The 21,120-nt window shown below is 30.1% G+C and overlaps 1 protein-coding gene across 4 annotated transcripts in view; it reads right to left on the bottom strand.

Annotated features, from left to right (window-relative positions):
• Positions 1-16,568, bottom strand: part of LOC129968749 (scavenger receptor class B member 1-like) — a 37,933-nt gene extending 21,365 nt beyond the window's left edge. Inside the window, exon 1 of one of the 4 annotated variants that reach the window (XM_056082961.1) lies at positions 16,441-16,568. The gene's annotated coding sequence lies outside the window, so the exon portion shown is untranslated. Of the gene's footprint in view, positions 1-330; positions 548-1,392; positions 1,538-16,440 lie in introns of those variants that run through there. The other 3 variants (XM_056082960.1, XM_056082959.1, XM_056082962.1) reach the window with 3 other exon arrangements.
• Between the last annotated feature and the right edge of the window lie 4,552 nt (positions 16,569-21,120).

Here is a 21,120-nt window from a genome sequence, read left to right as displayed (position 1 = left end):
AAAATTTCATTCATTTCCTTGTTAAATGAGATTAAAACTATTTTGACCAGAGCATAACAAAAGAAAAACGAAATAAAATCCATTCAAGGAAAAACGACAAGAATCCCTGCCAAAACAACCGCCAATTAATCGTTTGACAAAAAAAGATTTTTTTTTTTCTTCTTTTTTTGGAATAGGAAATGCATAGCTCTCATTTTTTTCGCCAGAAATCCGAAGTTTCCGTTTGTTATTTTAACACGTGCACCTGAAATACTACAATGAACACAATATGTTGCGAAAGCTAGTTAAAACTTTATTTATGACAAGTTTTAAATGAACAAAACTACTTACCCTCCTGCTTTCATTAGCACTTCACATCAACAATAAATAGAAAAGCAATAAGACGGATAATACACTCTCTAGTGTTTTCAAATATCGCGAATGAATTTTGCTACCCTTGGCGTTAGCACTCACTCGTCAGACACACTCGCGCAAGCTCCGCCTCGTTGCTATACCAACACTAGGCATAAAGAAATGCGGCAAAGACTCAGTTGCCAATTTTTTCGCGTAGCGATGTATGTCAGGAGGTTACGCTATGCCATCGTTCTCAGCAAACCTGTTGCCTAGGGTTCATTCATTTAGTGAAGGATTCTACTTTCATTTCATAGAACATTTGAAAATAAATTACTTTCTCTGATGGAAACAGGTTGAACTCATATTTTCGAATTGTGAAATTTGATCGTTTAGGGGCATGGGGTGTAAAAGGATGCACATGTCATTCACATTTTAACCTTGCTGTATTGAAAAAGAGGTTATTTTCTTTCTCTCTTGTTATGAAATGCATTAAAAGGTTGAAAAAATATTAATAAATTTCTTGTCAAAAAATTTACGGGTCGAAGCAGGGTGATATAATGCTGTATAAACTGAAAATGTGCATCTGCTTCGAAATATAAAACTCATTATATTTTACTGAATAAGGTTCTGTAGGCAAATATCTGAGAGATGATCTAAAAATATTTTACAATTTCATCTTCATTGAACGTATTAAATACGATCTCTTAATCATGAGCAAATATGAAATAAGATATGTGTGCTCTTAAGGATGCTGTTATATTTTTAATAGAACGATAATTTTTTTATCAATGTAGTTTCTATTTCTTCTAAATAGAAGTATCAAATTAACTTTAACCAGAATTGAGAAGGAAAAAAAGCATAATTTCATCCCTAAGCGAAAATTTTTCAAGTAAATAAATAATTCAAAAATAATAATAATAAAATATTTTTTTAAAAAACGAATATTTTTTTTATCATTATCCTATAAAAATGTTTTAACAATTGATGTATGAATGCATCTTTTAATTTAAAATTTTGTTATTTGATGATTAACAATAAAAGTAGAGAAATTTATATTACCAATGGTCTTTTAGAGATGAAAATTCCGGCTGCGTCTAAAGCGCAAGAAGTCCGAAATTAATTAATGCAAAACCACATTTATAAGAACGATCCTTTTTGTCCACTTTTAGAACTGACCTTTGAAGCTACCTTTTTATCAACTAAGAGTACATTCCTGCTCTTGCGTTTTGCTGGTATTTTGTTTTTGGAAGGGGTGTTTTTCTTTCCCCCGGATTAGTGGACAATTGACTCTCTTCCTATTGGTATTTAATGCTTACGTGGGTGAAAGGGATGAGTGCTCGATGACTTAGTCATCGGTAATATTTGACCTTGTTCGGTTATATCATATATTGATACTGACAAGCGGGCAGTCATCGTCTCTGTCTGCGGTTTGTGTTTATTTGGATGATAATCATCAATCTTTTTATATCGCTCATGTGGTCATCTGCTGTAATCAACAATTGATCTTTTACCATATTTTCGTGATTTGCTTTGCTCCGCTAGTTTTGAAATGTTGATATTTTGGAGCTTGATAAACAACTGAGTAAGAGAATCTAAATGCTTTAATCTGAAAGCTATATCTGCTAAATTAAATAAAGCATGAATTGTGTTCGAGAGTGCATCTTTAATTACCGATTTCAATATAAAAAACACGCTAATGATAATGTAATTTCATACATCTTGAGACGTAAATTAAATACAACGAAATTAAAATTAACAATGAAATAATTTACATATACTGGTAGGTTTAAACTTCAAGAGGAAAAAGCCGCAACGAAGACAAAATATTAGCGTGTTTACTTTACTTTTAAACCTAAATTAATTAGGATTTCATTATTGTTATTATTCGTATTATGGCTTCGAATGGCTCTTTTACTTCTGTTGTGACTGCTTGGGAAATTCATTTTAATTGAGTAAGGTTTTAATAAAATACTTAAATTAAAAATTATAAATTTTCAAGGAAATTTCGAATTGTTCGAAAAGACTTTATCTCGACTTAAGAAAGTTATTAAGCTTTTTCTGAATTGAAAAGATTTGGGATGCATTTTACAAGAAAGATTTTTTTCAAGTCAATAATTTCTTTTTGTTTGAAATTTAGTAGACTTTTAACAACTTCCCTAGTTAAAAAAAAAAAAAAAAACTGCGTTATAAAATGAGAAATAATTTATTTTGCTCATTCACTGCAAGTGTATGATTGCTAAGATTAATAACAATTTTGCTCAACTAGGATGATCAGTTTTGACTTTTTCTTCTTTGGTTTATCTTTTAATAATAAAATAAGGTAAGAAAATATGAATAAAAGCGGACTTTGGTATAAAAGGACATTCTTAATAACTTGATAAGATAAAATCATAAAACTTTTAAATTAAATCTCTCTCTCTCTCTCACACACACAAATGGGACTGTTTTACCCTTCATTTTTCATTATATATAGACGATCCAATATTTTCTATTCTCCGTCCGTGGAGAAGGAGATGGCAACCCCTCGAAGTTCACAGCAGTCCGCAAGCTTGAATAGGCCGCTTTCCAACTTCGGGTGTAATGACGCAATATGAAACTTTTTGTACTTCGTAATATAATAAAAGTGAGTTTGTATTTTGAAATGCCTTCTTTTCTACCGAACCGATTCGAAATGAGATGCAGAATTTTGGTTTTTCACATAATTAATTTTACCACTTTATGTCGTAGCGCTTGGCATATATGCGAATACGTAGATAAGCAAATGGTCACTGATTATATAGATTTAAAACAGGTCTACAATTCTGAAGATAACAAATTCAATTAACATATCTCTTTGCATTATTCTATCATCGTGTTCATCTGTATATGGATAGGCAAACTTGATAGATAAATAGGTTAGATGGTCTAATGTCGTCCAAATCTTAAAAGAAATCTACACATTTTGTGTAAAGATCACATATCAGATTACGGTCCTGCCCTAATTTGTTTTCTAACAATAACATTTTTTAAGTTATTGTATTCACAGATAGAAAAACATAATTCCAACTAAATGGAAGTAGTTTCCCTAAATCTTCCTCGCAGGGGCTGAGCGGAAGCGGTGTATCCTCTCCGGCCTGTACTTCTTTAAATTCTGAGTCCCGTACATAGTATTTTATGCATGGAAATGGAGTAAAAAAAATGATCATGAATTTTGAATTTTTTTTCAACCGATTGATACATAACTTTAACAGCAAGATCACATTCTAAATTTTATTTATTTCCGTCATTACGTTTTTGAGTTAGCTAGTTTAGTTTAATTATATTAACGTCCCGTTGTAAAGCAACACTAGGGCTATTTCGGGACGGACCTCGTAGTTTTGAACCACCGTCAGATGACGAAAATGACACCTGAGCCGTCACCCCCTTCTCCATGCCACACCAGCGGGAGGACGTTTGGCATGAAGGATTTAGCTTGCAACAGGCCCCCTTACACGACGGTTCTTCGGTAGAATCGGGTCTCGAACCTGAAACCCTACGGCTCACAAGCCGATACCTTAACACCAGGCTACCGCGGCTCCAGTACGTTTTTTGAGTAACCGCGTTTACATGCATGCTAAAATATAGGTTAATAGAGGATCAACCCTTCGATAAATTTAGTACAAAATTTAAAACGTATCTTCATTTTTAAATTAAGAAATTGTGAGCCGAATTATATACATTAATATATTCTGAATTATATATGTATAAGTAGATTATTTTAATTATTCATATATATTTAGTCGAATTAAGAATTATTAATATAATTAAATTAAATTAATATAAATGCAGGATATTATGAGACATATTGTGTAATTTTGAATCTTGAACTGATGATGAAAATGGTATTTGCGCTGTCAACGCATTTTAGTGGAAGATATTTAACTTGCGATAGATTTAGTTTATACATGACATGTACAAAGGGCAGATCTTCCATGAAATCAAGTCACAAACTTAGACCCTCCACTCTCGATGTTTAGTTTAGTTTAGTTATATTAACGTCCCGTATTAAAGCAACACTAGGACTATTTTGGGACGGACATCGTAATTTTGAACCGCGGGCAGATGATGAGGACGACATCTGAGCTGACATCCCTCTCCACACCCCAGACTCCAATTCAAGACCATCGAAGCCTTGCACATAGTACGAATAAATTAGCAATAATCAGAACAAATATTATATGGAAAATATTCAGAGGATCAGGATATTTTAAATATAATTAATCTGGAACGAAAATTTACTCAGAGACTAATTTTTAAAAATTAGATTTTAATTGACTTGAAGCTTTAAAAAATTACATGAACTATCTAAATATAACTTGAAAAAGGGATTTTTGGAACATTTTACATCTATTTAGGTTAAACAGGCCGAAATGTGGTAAAAAAAATGATGGGGGGGGATAGAAATTTATATGTATTTTACAATTTTAACATTAATATAAATTTTTTATTATTACTTGTATGTTCATGTGGATACATTACAATTAAAAGTTAGAAAAAAAACACTTTCTACGATATGGAATAAAATAATGTTCTGTTATCCATACATAAATCATAACTTGTGTGAATGCTTTAAATTTTAGAATGCGTCAATCAATATAAAACTTGTCAGCAATTTCACAACAGACTTTTAAAACTTGTCAGCTTGCAAATACATCTTAAAATTTATACAATAGAACAATGGTTTATTCAAAAATCTAGATTCCATAAAATTTAATAGTTCTTTGTTTGCCATCTGCATATCTATTATATGAAAAGCTACTTGCGCATCTACATTGATTATGTGTTAACAATGTACAATGCCTTTAATTTAGTAACCGAAAAGCACGCGAAGATGTCATTACTTTTGTTATAACGTCAAAATGTCAGTGAATTTACAATTTTGAGTTTAAAAAATCAATTGAATAATATTAATGCGGTCGAAACTCATTAACGCTTTGCTAATTCAAAGCAAATTTTCATTAAAAATTGTTATTTTAATCTTGTATAACCAAATTTCTCAAATATTGACTCACAAATATCGTTTAAAATTTCTGAAAAGATAAAATTATTTGCAGTTTTGCATGTTTTCTCAATATTTGTTTAAATGAAACATTATTGAATAAAAAGAATCGATATTTATATATAAAGATTAACGTTTGTTTGCATTCCTTTTGGATAAATTACATTTGTCTAGTCCTGTTGAATATACTCTTCAAATCAAGAAGACCTTGGTCAATTTTCTAAGTTTAAAAATAATTTATAATATAAGTTAAATAAAAAAATTAAGCTAAATTTGGGGGTTTTCAACTATTTTTCTACAGAATTTTTTTTAAATCTTAAAATTTCAAAGAAATGATACCTTTAATAAATAAAATTAATTCCTCATAGCTTTTTACTTTCTCGTATATGTGGTGAGGGGGGTGCTAGCTCTGGTGTCGTCCTCGTCATCTGACCCCGGTTCAAAATTACGAAGTCCGTCCCAAAATAGCCCTAGTGTTGCTTTACAACGGTACGTTGATATAATTAAACTTAACATCTATAGTGTAGGTATCTGTTCAATTTTAAGCCAAATCCAACAACGGGTTAGATTGTCTGTCGGGTTGTATTTTCAGAAATATGTGAACGCGTTAATTCAAAAACGCAATGATTTAAATGTATCACATTTGGCATGGGATTTTGTGGCTACAAGTGCAGTTTTGGGTCAAATCTTTTTTTTTTTGTTTTTTATCAATCCGTTGAGAAAAACGCGACTAAAACAAATATTTGATTTTCGGATGCTATTAATAGCATTCCAGGGATTAATCGCCAAATAACTCGCCAAGGATGAGACGATAGATTCAGCCAAAAAGATAAATTTACGCCAAAATTTAATATTTCGCATATCTATTGTAAACCAGTGCCATATAAGGCGTTCGCTGACATGATAAGTTTATTGAAAAGTATGCGAGAAAGTTTGGAGAGACCACTCTCGCTAGTTTCTCTTATTTTAATGTTTTTAATTCAATTTTATACGCAATCTGTAACGATGTTTTTGTTGCCATTCATGAAATTCAAATTAATTTCATATTCCATCAGGTCATTTATTCGCGTTCTTTTGCAAATGTAAAATTAAGATAAAAAATTTATTTTATTTGAAAATTAATTTCGCAGTAAGATATTCACTTACATCTTTGGTTCTCATACACTTTTCAATTTGCATGAATTATAATTTGCGAAGAATAATTTCGGCGAAATCATATTTTTCAGTCTTATCAAATAAATAGATTAAATTTTAAATAAATACATTTCATACTATTATTCTCAAAGCCAAAGAAGTAAATATTCTGGGCGGACAAAACGGTCGCCAAAACATTCGCCAACTGTTATGCTAAAAAGCGTACCAAGTTTTATATATCTAGCACAGCATTTTATATATATATCTGTGTTTTGTGATTAGGGTGTTCACATGCACTCGAGCAACATTTTTGTGAATGGATTTAGTTGAAAATTTAATAGAAATATATAATTTTGGTATTAAGACCACTAGCTCAAAGTATTTTTGAATTATTGCATTCACAAACAAATAGACAGATATAATTCCAAAAATGTGCTTTTCTGTTTCAAGGAGATCTGAAGCGTGAAAAGTCATCAAAATCTTAAGATCAAACTTTTTGACGATTACAATACACAATATTTCTCTCTGTGTATTTATTCGCACTTTTTTACGAGAAAGCATTGTGGTGAAAAGCTTATAAGCCAGTTAACAACTACGCTGCACGAGCAATTGCTTTTGTATCATGGTCATGTTACTGGGCTGTGAACCACAAGGTCCCTGGTTCTATCCTCGCTCATAGCAATTGCTCGTGCAGCGTAGTTGTTAACTGGCTTATAAGCTATTCACCACAGCAATAACACAATAAAAAAAGGATATTATTCTGATAATATGTGTTGTATCGTTGGCTTTTTAGTAGAATAAAGCCTCGCATCCAAATATTTATCGATTCGAGATCCGATTTCACCAGAATGGGGTCCGTTGCATGCGGATAAAAGCCCTTCTCGCTGGTGTGGTGTTGAAGGTTGAAAAAAGATGCTTCGCCTTTGTTTGTCATCCGAATTATATTTCCACGTTCCTAAATTACGAATTTCATCCCTAAATTGATCTAGAATAGCTACTAAACACAGGATTCTATTTAACGAATAAAGTAAGCAACATTTGGGATTGATTTGAATACAGCAAAAAACTAATGTAACTTAAAGAGTAAGTGTGTGAATGATGATGTACAAAATAAAAGCATTATTCTACAGATTATATTGTTTGATGAAAAAAAAAAAATTCAAACTGCTTTTTTAAAAAAACCTCACCTTTTTCGTAATTGGTTTAATTAGTTTTTTTTTTCTCAAATTTCTAATATGAATTGATATTTCGTTAATGTCATATAACACTTTAATATAAATAAATGCAAATATTTTCCAATTACTTAGAAAATTAGAAATTATATCATTAATATTTTAAATTTTTTTTGCAATCAAATTGATGCAGCAGCCCTACCATTTTTTTGTAATTGATTTAATTATTTTTTCTCACAAATTTCTAATATCAAATAATATTTTAACAATACAATATACTTTAATATTTGCAAATATGCAAATAATTAATTATTTCATTAATATTCTTAATTTTTTGTAATATAATTGATTTAATTGTTTTTTTTTCACAAACTTCTAATATGAACTAATATTTTAACATTTTCATATAACATTTTAATATAAGTACACGCAAATGTTTTCCAACTATTTAGAAATTTAAAAATGACATCATTAATATTCTTAATTTTTTACAATTTTCTTTTATAATTTCACTTAGAACTGTGTTAACTTATGGAAACTCGATTTTTCAATTAAAACTGCCATTTTTCAAAAGATTTGGAATTCAAAGAATGCCGAAGAAATAAAAACAAATAAAATCTTAACTAGAATTTGGGAATGATCTAAAACAACTTCCTGAAAGGAATCCTATTATTCAACTCCATTTCCAATTTTTCTTAAAAAATAAAACCCAGAAAAACGAGAAAAACATTCGAACGGATTCCTCAAATGCTTCGTTAACTCAGCAGTTACAAACCCATTACATTAATTCAGTGAATCAGTAGGTCACGAGGGAATTATGATATCATTCCCATCTGATAATTATGGAGATCGCTTAAAAGAAAAAAGCGCGCTTTAATAACGTCTTAAGCTATATGATCATTTGGATAAAACATATTTGAATATTCAGGGAAAAATTGAATTGGTTATCAATACATTTAAAATATTCAGAAAAACTAAAGAACCAGTCCTTCAGCCCCAACCAGAGGTCCCGATCTTGATAATTTTTATTTCAAACTAGTCATCTTTGATGATCAACTGGCCTACCGGAGATATTAGTTATATTTAATATCAGATACATTGATTAAATAAAACATTTCTATGATATCGTCATATTGCTTGACATTAAAGTTGTGTAATATTAATTATCCTACATATGTTCTGTTCATTACGTAACTGAACAGTTCATTTTGTGCATGGATATTGTTCATTATGTACATGTACATGAAAAAAATTGTTTTATTTTGATTATCATACATATGTTCATTACGTAAATGAATATTTCTAATAGAGATTATTATTGCTGTTAGAAACGCAATTGTCCGCCTCATTTCTCTTCTAACTTTCGCGATATTGCAAATTCAGTTTTTATTTGTCTAGTAAACTATGCAGATATTAAACAGAATCCTCATTTCTTAGTTTTAAAAAATGGAAGAATATTTCACGATTAAATATTTGATAAAGTAATGAAAATAATTTGAATTTCAAGTCAACAATATAATCTAATGTTCAAAATTAAGTAAAGCAATATTTAAAATAATTGCTAAAATTTAGGAAAAATTTAAACAATTATTAAACTAAAATCATTTTTTTGAATTTATAAAAATGTTTAAATATAATATTTTCGAATGGCCTTATAATTTAACTTTCTTTATTTCACTAACTTTTTTTAAAAAATTGCTCTGAGGTGTACGTTTCCACATATATATGGGCCAAATTTGGCAACTATAAGTCGAACAGTCTGGCCCATGAAGAGTCAAATTAGCACAGACACGCGCGCACACTCTCTCTCACCGTGACCTCCATCTCTCGGAGGTCACGCTCTCTCACACACATTTCTATTGTTAGTGGCTAATGGAGATAAACTAATGGCCGCTATACATGTAATGAATAGTTTCTGTTCCCACCCTATTTCAGTGAGCAATCAGAGAGGGAAAACTGTGACAGAGCTCCCCCATCAACAACCACTGTGCCAAATACCAAAGTTCTTATTTTATATGAAGGCTCTTGATTCCTAAATATATCATTAATTTCATAACTGCAACACCTTGAAATTTCAAGAAATTTTGCAAAATATAATTTCAAAAGTATCCTCAGCTTTAACAACTAGGCAGATTCCACAAAACTTCAGACATTTCTGTCTAATCAGAATGTTCTATGCTTATTGTTGAAATTTAGCCTAAAATGATTCTTTGTTTTCATTATGATAACATGGGGTTCATCAAAATTGGTTGGCATGACTAGATTAATAATATTAATATGATTATGTAGCAGATGATCGCCAACGGCGGCCAGTAATAATAATAAACTTCTTTATAATAATTTTTAATAAATAATAACGATGTTCGAATGATCCCCGCCCCGAAAGGATGAGACCCGAGCTACCAACTCACACCACAAAGAATTAGTGATGATGTTCAATAACTGCACTATGAATGCAATTGCTTTTGTTCGTTTACAATTGATACAGAAATTTCATGTCACAGGAAATGTTAAGAAATATCAGAAAGATGGCAATGAATTTCATAAATAAAAGATGAATCCATTAAAGTTTATGTCGATATACAAATACCTTTAAAAATTTAATAGCCAATTTCTATTTTAATATAATTTTGAATTGTATTTGATGCACCTCAGTTTTATGTAAGTGGAATAATTTCCCATTTAAAAATAGAACAGAAATTTTTATTATCTGTTTTCAATGACTTTAAGTGTGGATAAAAGTATTTATTCACCTGAATGACGACACTGTGACGGTGAGCAAAGAAGTCATTTTTATGAGGTGCTATAAATCAGTTTTTTTTTATTTTACTGCTATCAAATTTTAGGAGTTTTTAACATTGTTAGCACTATTTTACGCTAGGCTTCAAGAATGATATTTCACATTCTTGTTGATGCGTACTCAAATAAGTATTTTTTTTTTCTTGTTATGATATCTTCTTACTTTTATTTTTTAGCATTTGAAGAACTCTAAGAGAAAGTGCAGTGATTGTCAAAAAAATTCGACCTTGAGATTTTCATAAGCCTACCCATTTTAGACATCCATGGTGTCCGAAAAACACATTTTTGGAATTTAGTCTGTCTTTCGGTCAGTAAGCATGACATCGAAATAAACGAATGAAATTTGGTTAGCGGCTTTGTATAAAAATCTTGAATTTTTATCAAATCTTGAAAAAAATTCCATCAATAAGAAGACAATCTGTCCGTGGACCATGTTAACTCAAACACGAAATGAATTGAATGGACAACAATTTTCGCGTGTTTTTATTCTTAAGCTAATTATTTATTATAATTACGTCTAACCACTTCACGCCAGCTTCATGCTAACTCCTTCAGTAAGTGCTTTACTAAAGGCATCTCAATTCCCGATCCACGCATTTCAAGATTCTTTTTTCCTATCCCATTCCCCAAGAATCCATTCCAAATGGCGATACGGAACCCGACTGATAAAGATGACATTGCTGAAATATTTGGCGTTGTTCTCTATGTAAATGTTTTATTATCTTTGACTAGCCATTACACCTACGGTTCTACAGAATTTTTCTGCTTTATCTGAGTGAAAGAAAGAGAAAAATATAAATACTTTTTTGGTGAACAACGTTTTAACTTCTTAAGATATTTCATATAATTAATTTAGAGTTTTCGCATAAATAATTTTGCAAAATTGATTAAGAATTAAAAAAAAACTACATGGAAATAATTCAATTTTACATACTCATATTAATAAAGAAAGTATATATTTAATCAATTCACTTAATCTTCCTTACTCCAATATTCGTTAACAAATTTAAAGTATTTATAGAAAGTATAAAACACTTCATAAATAGTATTTGAATATACTATAACAAAGATTACAGCTGATTATATTACAAATCTTCTTTTGACTGCTTTGTGATGTAAATATTGCATGAGAGAAAATGTAAAATAAATGATTCATTATTAGTACTCGATAAATGGCAATGAACCAGTAAATTTATTTATAAAAATATTTTAAAAATTTATTATTTTTTTATATAAAAATAGTTTATAAAAATATTATGATATATTTAATAGTCTAATCGTTTGCAGTTTTAATTTCAACTAAAATAAAAAAATTAGTTGCACCAAACGATTTTTAAATCTTTTGACTTCGTGAAAAATAATTTTGCCAAAAGATTTTTAAACCCCACCAAAAGCTAATTTTAAATCTGTTTTTTATGTTTATGAAAGAATAATACAAAATTAAATTTATCATTCAAAGTGGCAACTTGGTGACAAATAAATGAAATGATTTAAAGTATCTATCAGGATGTTTTCTTTCATCAAAGTGATTCTCAGTAACGCTTAAGCTACTAATCAAATTCTGAATCAACTTACTGTTCGAAGAGACAAATTAGCGATCAAGGACAAGATTTTACTTTACAAATCTATCATTAGATTATTCTTACTCTGTGGTTTTCCCATTCGGGTATCGGTAGCCATCACGGGATTAAAGAAATTGCAAGTGCTTCAAAACCAGACAATTAATGTGAATCGTAAATACTCTAAGATGTTGCATTACGCTCTTACACTTAAACCTGTTTTAGATCATATCAAATATACGTCAGCAAATTTCCCCTAAAACTGCCTCATATTCGTAAGGAAATTCTTTAGGATCTCTCAGCATGCAATACCACTATCTCAAACTTTCCTTCTTTCCCTCTCCCCCTCGAAAAAAACCCGACCAAATGCTACTTTGGAACATTTTCAGAAGACATGTTGTTTCTGAATTGAGTTACAAAATTTAATCACCCTGTTTTAATTTTTCTGAATTATTTTCAAGATACATAAAATGTGCTGAGTTGTGCTCATCCTGATCATTTCCATTAAGTCTGAAATATTTATCAGAAGTCCATTAACATTCCTGAAAATAAAAATAATATCGAAGAGACCTTCTTCTTTCACTGATTTAAAAAAAAAACCTTTTTTATAAACAAATATTAATATTCTTTCGTTACCTTCTTAAATAAAACTTAAATTTAAATACACCGCATTTTAATGTGATGATGCAAGTTCTCATTGAATCAGTAGTACACTGTAACTTTAACGTCATTGACCAAGTTTTCAATTAACAGAAAGTACAAAACTTAAGACAAAATAATCCTTTCTATAAATAGAAACATAATTTTAGATATAAAGATGCCGACTGTGATTGTATCAAAAATTACAACTGTATATAATAAAAAAGCTTAATTAAAAATTCACCATTTAATTAATTGCCACCAAATTTTCTTTAAATTCTCCTCATGCTTTTATAATATTTTTAAGCAAAATTCGAAGAAAGCCGATTCTGAAACTTGGATTTCTCTAAGATACAAAGCAGCTATGAATTTTTCTACTTTATATACAGATTTTTTTTATTTTCTATTAAGAACAATTTTTATCTCTACTAATGCAATGCTGAAGTAGTTGTAACTTTCATCATTTTACTTTTCAATAAAAATCAAATTTTACAACATAACTGAAATTTTCATAGATTTTTAATTAACAAATGCATAAAAATCAGGAATTAAGAAAACAGCTGTCAGATACGATTTGAAATTAAAAATATTCTTTCTGAAGAAACTGTGAAAAGCAGTCTACATATAGGAGATTTCATTAAAATGAAACTCAATCAATATTCCTGACAAACAAACTGGTCATGAATATCTAGTAGTAGTGTATTAAATAGCATGTGTAGTTATTATAATGCCATTAACTGTAATTATTAAAAGGCTGCAATCATGTATTTCCCAATAATACAAATTTGACAAGAGAAGATTATAAAAGAGAATGACTTGTTTTTGCTCTCTTACAAATCCTTGATATTGAAAAGTTTTAACCTTGGTTTCTCGAATCGACCTCGACTGAAGAAGAAAGAACAACTATTGATTCCGCTTGACACACTGAAAAATCAGATTCGAAAAAATAAAAAGCGATAAAATACAAAACTTTTTTTTAAAACTGTCATGATTTGTAAAAAAAAAAAAAAAAAAACTTTAAAAAGTTTGATAGTAATAATAAATATTTAAAATAAGGCTATTGGAACCTTTTCTAACAAATTTCGTTTTGACTGAAAAAAAGAAAACTCTCAATCCTATCTCTACTAATAATAAAAATGAGTATGTGTGTGTGTGCGTGTGTTGGCGCTTTATATGTCAGGTCGTTTGATCTAGAGTTACCAAACTTGGCGCAAACATGCTTGGGAGGATGGGAATATACACTTCTGAGCGATTACTTTAAAAATTTTAATTAGTTAAAAATTAAGCGACATTTTGCAGTTTTTTTTCTCAAAAACTTTCGAAAATATTTAAGCAAAAATATGATTTTTATATCATCTAAAAATTTTAAAATTATCCTTTCAATTATGTCAATTTTTTGCTAAATAATTTTTTCGATTTTAAATCAATTAAACATATTTTGTAACAATATAATTCATTGCTGATGTGTATCTCAAATCGTTTTTATTGTTCCTACTAATATATTATACTGGTTTCTTTATCAGCGTTGATGATGAAAATATGAAGATTCGGCTTATTTTTCCATTTGAGTCAGTTTCAAAATAAAGTATGTTTTTAATTACTTTCTCTAATTTTTTCGGTACTTAAATTAAGGTTTAACTTTAGAACTAAGCAAAGATAAAAAATTTTTTAAGAGCGTTCGTTTTTAAATACTGCTGCTATCTTCTTGATACAAACAAAAAAATTAAATAAATGCATAGCACAATAAACAGAACGGTGTATGACTTCTAAAATAGCATGGTATCAAAATTAAAAGTTTAAAATGTTTTGCTGAGAAAGCCAGTAAGACCAAGTAACAAAAAATATTTCATTGAAATTTTCAATAAACTTTAATCCCGGCGAGTCAGCTGGCCACCAAAGGCGGCTAGTATGTTCATAAATCACCAATTAAATAAAATAAAAAAAGAGCGTAAATAGAAAGAAATTCTGATAAAGATATGTTGGATGGAAATTTAAATGAAATATTTCAAATTAAAATAGTATTTTGAATTACTTTTTCTTGCAAATATGCCTCTTGAAATTATGAGCATGCTTCTATTTTGTTTCGAGATGTGTATTAAACCTTAAAGAACCATTTTTTTCTAGTGGCAATAGAGTAAATGAATTTTAGTACAAGGAAATATTTAAGTTAAGAAATTCATTTCAATTAGCTAAATATAATTATACAACAAAATCCTAAAATCTGAAGTAAACTTCCCTTCGTTTCATTGGACACAAGAAAAAATATAGCAGTATCAAACGATACAAATCTTAAGGTTTTTAATTAGACATGGTTAAATATATTTCCAGGAATATTAAAAAGGTTCAATTTTTAGGAAATATACTACCAACAGCCATGCGCAGATTATGAAGCTTCGATTCTATGTACTTCCTATTATATTAGTATAAAACAAACAAACTGTCACAAATTTGCTACAATTATAAAAGTTAAATGTTATTAGACATTGCATTACAATGTCTTGCATTCCTCAATATCGTACTAAAACAAACTAAGCTATGTCACCAATCAAAATTGAGGCACAGTCCACGACATGCGTTGTTTTTGTATTCAAATGAATTTTGAAATCTTTATTCTAGAGTAAAGAAGAGATATAACATAACAACACACCATCATAAGATAATTTTCTATTAGATGCAGTGGCAGATTTCTTACTCGTAGACAATGTGATAGAGAAGGTTATTAGCAGTTTCATTAAAAATGTTATTAGCATAATATCGAAATAAATTAATTTAGAAGAAAATTATAAGAATTATAACAGATTAAAACTACAATGTATGTTTGAATTCAACTATTACATTTATTATTAAATAAGTTAAAGTACATTTATATATTTATAATACAATACCCCGGTGCGTTGCTGCCACAGAAGAAATAATTTTGGAAATATCGTTTGAAATTTCAAATGGCTATCTTGTTTAATTAGGAATGATAGAAAGAATTATACTTATTCTCTTGTAAACAATGAATACATTCGTTGAAACTGAATGATATATAAATAACATTAATTCTATTTTTTGATTTAAAATATAATATCTGTACTATGCCTACAACCTTCGCACAAGTGTAAGCAATAAGTTGGAAAAGCTTTATCGCAATCGGATGAACAGTACGGCAACGCATAAAATACGAACAAACAAAAATTCATGTTTATATATTAGATTGTAATATTAATTATTCATTTAACTGGTTATATTATATTCCACTAGAAACTAAGCAAAGTACTTGTAAGAGATTATAACCCTGTAAAATAATAATAATATATTTGCATGAAGTTTAATTATTTAACTATAATTTATCAGAAGAATTAAATGCCTTTTTAATAAGGAATCATTAATTAATTATTCAGTAATTTTTCTTTAATATACAGATTTAAAAATAAATAGATATAAACATATGTTTTAACAAAGATATTAAAATAGAAAAAAATTGCTCCAAAGTTAATCATTCACATTTTGATTAATTTAAAAATTACATTGGCCAGTTATTAAAAGAATAGTCCAATCTGCCTAGGATAGCAAAATGTTTAAAAACCGCCATGGCATATACATTTAAGTTTATCTCGTGACTGTGACGTCATATAAATTACCTCCATTTTATATAGCCAACCAACTTTCCTCCGAGTATGTATCAAAAACACTTAATTTTAGATAATCACCAAAAAATAAATTCACATGACCGCTACCTCCACGTGCGGACAATAAAGCAAAGAAGAAAAAAAGATTGACCAAACAGGAAATTTGTCCTTACCTCACGAGGCTCCGATTCTGAAAGGGAAAGTCGCCTCGTCCCGATCTTTCGCAACGAAAGTGACACAGAATTTTCCGAAACCAGTTTCCTCAAAAGATCGTGATCCGATTACTAATTCGCACAGAACATCATCCGATTACTAGTTTATTGAAAGTTCACGAGCCATCAATGTTGTAAAGAACTAACACCTTTTGTTTTTAGCAAGTAACCATGACATTACTGCTCATTTAAAAGCTGCAGAGCAGGTGCTCTTCTCTAAATAAACAAACATTGCTTCGAATTCAATCTTTTTAAGAAAAAAAATAACGGAATTTCTAGGTAAAATATAGTAACTTAGTGGCAAGGAAATGTTTACGGCAAAAATGTTTCAAAGTTCGACACGCAAGCGAATTTTGTACATGCAGATCGGTCGATAAATTCGACTGAGACGATGATAAACAAAACGCAAAAAAGTGCTTAGCTTGCTTATTTCAATCATAACAAAAGCTGTTTTGGAAAACAAAATTCTATAAACTTTTTTTCTTTTCGATTTTTTTTGACAATAAAGAAAAAGAACAGTAAACTCAGTACAGTATAGTACTGTAAGTAAAAGTACAGTACTGTTTCTAGGTCACACTCAGTACAATAAAAACTCATTGGATAAAAAAAAATATGTAGAAAAATAATATTGCAAAATGTATTCATTTAAATTATGCATTTTCTGTATTTACTTCTATTTTCTTACTACCGATTGCAGGAATACATCTGAAATTTGTGAATTCGTTTCACCCAATTCTTCAGAATTAGAAATAAAAAATAACTATAGAAGTCGTTCTAACGTATTCATTTCATTAAATTTTATGAACTAATTGGATTAAAGGAAATTTTTTTACTGAATAAATATTGAACGCTTTCTTTATGAATTTAATTTTTGTAGAAGACTGTCTGCCTGCTTATCCATATATAATGTAAAAACTATTATTCAAAACCGCAAAATATTATATGAATCCAAGTTGGATTCAAATTTATCATCCGAACTGCAAAGGTATATTAAATTTTGAGCTAAATCTATCAATTTGCATGATTTGGTACATGCCAATATGCAGACCATTTACAGATTTGTATATGCGCATGTATATGAAAATTTGAAAGTTCAAGATCGTAATGATTTAGATTGATAAAATTTCTAATGCAATCTTATAATCAAAATTGGAAACCTGCGTGAAATTTTGACTCCAGATAGTGGGAAAGAAGATATTTAAAATGCATCCTCAGTTCTCTTCATTATATTACAAAATATAAAACTTTGCAGTATTTTGTTATTAAGGGTGGAGTAGCTCCTGCCGATTTCCTTGACCTTCGAGGGTTTGTCGCCTCTCACTCTACACAAATTCCACTCCTCGTTATACGTTCAATTAATAGGTTAGGAAAAGAATAGAAAAGAAGGTCTAAATTGTCGTAGCATAGGAAAAAATAGAGATAGTACACTCCCGCTAATTTAAAGCAAATTTAATAGCATACTTTACTTATTAATTAGCATATAATGTAAGTTAACTAACTTTACAGACATCGATGGCGAGCTCGTATTTAGTCCTTTGTGCGCATATATAGATAATACCATGAGAAGATGTAAATTTTCAAAATAAATATATACTGAGAAAAAAATTGATTTCTTTATTTAAATTAATGTAGAAAATATTAAATATTATTTCACAATAGCTTGTATAAGTCCTTTAGGAATGTTTACATTTTATTTCATGCGGGTCCATTAGCAATCTCCACATTACTATTTTGTAATGGCATGTGATCCAGATAGCAGATCCCTCATATTACACCATAGATTCGTTTCAAAGATTGAAAACATGATAATTGGGCGATAGGATTGTAAATTTCGAGCTCTAATTCCATCTAAAATTCAACATATATGTGGGTCAATAGCCTATTAAAATTTGTCCTTTGAGAGAGCGTCCAAATTAACTTATTCTTCTACCTATATCTTTTGTGCTATTTCCGTTCAAGAGAGATCGTTTTCGGGTTTGGTTTCAAGTTTAACTAAATTAGATACTTTTCATGCATATGTAGAAAGTGATATATAATATAAATCAGAAGTATGCATCAGTGGGGCTTTAAAGGCTTTTCATTGTCATTTAATGATGCTGTCAATTTTCAGAACTAGAAATCCACCACGCGTTTGTGCATATGCCAAATAATGCGGGAGAATGTTTCGAGGTCTCGAGAATTTGATATTTTTTGTCCAAAAATCTGAAATAAGTTATTTTATTCAATCGCCAGATAAATTTGGAACATTTTTTTTTTAAAATTTGGAACAAAGAATGCAACGTCACTCACAACGTGGGACGTCTGGCCTCTTCAGTCTAAACTCCAAAAGAATCTTATGAAAAGCGGAACCTTTCTATGTTTAGTCTGAAATGACGTAACACTTGCTGAATAAGGAGGAAATGATCGCTTTATGATGCACACCCTTCATTCATTCTTCTTTTTTATAACTGAGATTAATATTCATCAAGGATATTTTATGTGGGCGTCTTTTTTAATTTTAGTATGCTCATCATTCAGAAATAGACGCGTATTCTGATTACGAAGATCTAAATACGTAAGTTTTTTTCAACAATCTGATCGACTTCAGTGGCGTTTGTTTACGTTAATGCACACATATCTCGTGTTATGATTCAGTATCACATCTTTTTGAAACTCAAATGAGTTAGACACATGATATATGATAAATAAATAAGGATTTATCGTACGCATATTATTTTTTTCAGAAGAAAATTATTTATCTTATAAATGAATAAACTCAAAATAATTCTGTAAAGGATAAGCAGGGGTGTTTGTGCTCCGGGGAAACCCCGGAATTCCGGGGATTTTGAACTTCGATACCCGGAAATTCCGGGGATCGTCGTTCAAAAGGAAGTAGGAATAATAATGAATTATTTATTTTGATCTGGGTAATTTTGTTTGCTTTGAAAGCAGAAAACGCAAGGTCAGTGTGTGTGGTGAAAACTTTTCCTTTCTTTCTCCAAAGGCAGTGATAATGCGTGAAAAGGGGGAAAAAACTTCTTTTTTGTTCTTTCCTTATTGCGAGTTATGACTCATTTCCCCGGTTCTCGGACATTCTCTTCTGGATTCTTTTCGGCAAGTAGGCGCGGCAGAAAAAAAAGGGAGAGACTTCGTTCGACCAGATGTGCGATCACGTGACCTGGGTTCAAAGGTCTTAATTTTGCAAAAAAAGTAATTCATTGAACTTTTATAATTAGGTCATTCAATACTTCATAATTGTAATTTTTCATTTCTCCCCCCCCCCCTTCTCGAAACTCCAAAATGTCGGTAGTAAGTCCGTAAAAGTTTCAGGGGATTTTTTGGGGTCCCACAAACACCCCTGGATAAGCTACGAAATGGGTTGGTTCCTTGATAAGGAATTAATATAAGCGAATGGATTACACCTGAAGTTCTCTATTATTTTAAGTTTTGAGCCACATAAATAAAAAAAAATATGCGTACTATGATGTTACCAAATATTTCAATATATAAAAACTGTGTACAGCATAATGTAAAATTTTATAAGGGGTGCCATTTGAAACATTCATTTAAATCTTTTTTTGTAAAAATTAAATCATCAAAAATAATGTACTGTGCCATCAATCATGCACATGTATTATAGTTTAAGAAACTCTAGGATAGAGTAAATAATTATAGACCTTCACAGTAAATCTTGGATTAAATGAATGAGATTACTTAGTTGCAAACATTGATGACTAAAAATAATGACACTGCTGAAAAATAGGTCAAGACAGATATTTAATTGCAAAGTAGCATAACATAAAGCGAAGTAGGAGTTATTGCTACATTATTGGAATATCAGAATATTTATCATTGCGGAGTATACAATGGTTTTAAACCATCAAAAAGGATAAAAAATGTTCATAATATAGAGAAAGAGAAACATGCATACGAACTAACTACAATAGACACCTTTAAGAAAGGGTGTCAAAATGGGACATTTCCATCCTGGAGTGCTATTGTAATATTACGCACGTCTTTGAACACTCATTACGTCTTTGGGCACGTACTCACATTACGCATTGCTGGATAAAGCTTTGTACAAATTTATCCAGCAATTACTGAGAAGCAATTTTTTTCCACTCCGTAGTCATTGCACGGATGAATGTGTTCTTATTTATTGTGAGATATATTTGGTCATTAATTCATCTCCACGAAACCATCTAAACACTTTAATGGAGAATGTGATGACCATATGAAATGTTGAAATTCTTCTAGCGACATAATCAACAGTAAGTATTTGACGATATAACGTCTTTTCGTTCATGGGGAAAAAAACAATCGCTGACAGCATCCTAAAGAAGGTAAGCATAAAGCGTCAGAACTATAATAATGTATCGCACAGCTATTTATACTCCCAGTTGCTATCACATGCAGGAATATACGGCCATTGATCATAATGTTGGTCCATATCATGAATTGTACGTTGGATATTGATCTCTTTTCTGGATTTTTTCTGAACAATAAGCAGGTCCAATTTCTCGCCAGATCAATTATTGCCTACAATTTGATGACACACTGTATCTGCTCTCATCTGAGAATAGAATAAGCCAAAACATGTTCGGCTGAAATGTGATGCTCACAATGCCATCGCAAACGTGGAATGGAAGGGTAGATTTAGGC

Source organism: Argiope bruennichi, chromosome 5 (assembly GCF_947563725.1).
Source record: "Argiope bruennichi chromosome 5, qqArgBrue1.1, whole genome shotgun sequence".
NCBI classification, from domain to species: domain Eukaryota; kingdom Metazoa; phylum Arthropoda; class Arachnida; order Araneae; family Araneidae; genus Argiope; species Argiope bruennichi.
This window is presented reverse-complemented; position numbering and strand designations above follow the sequence as displayed.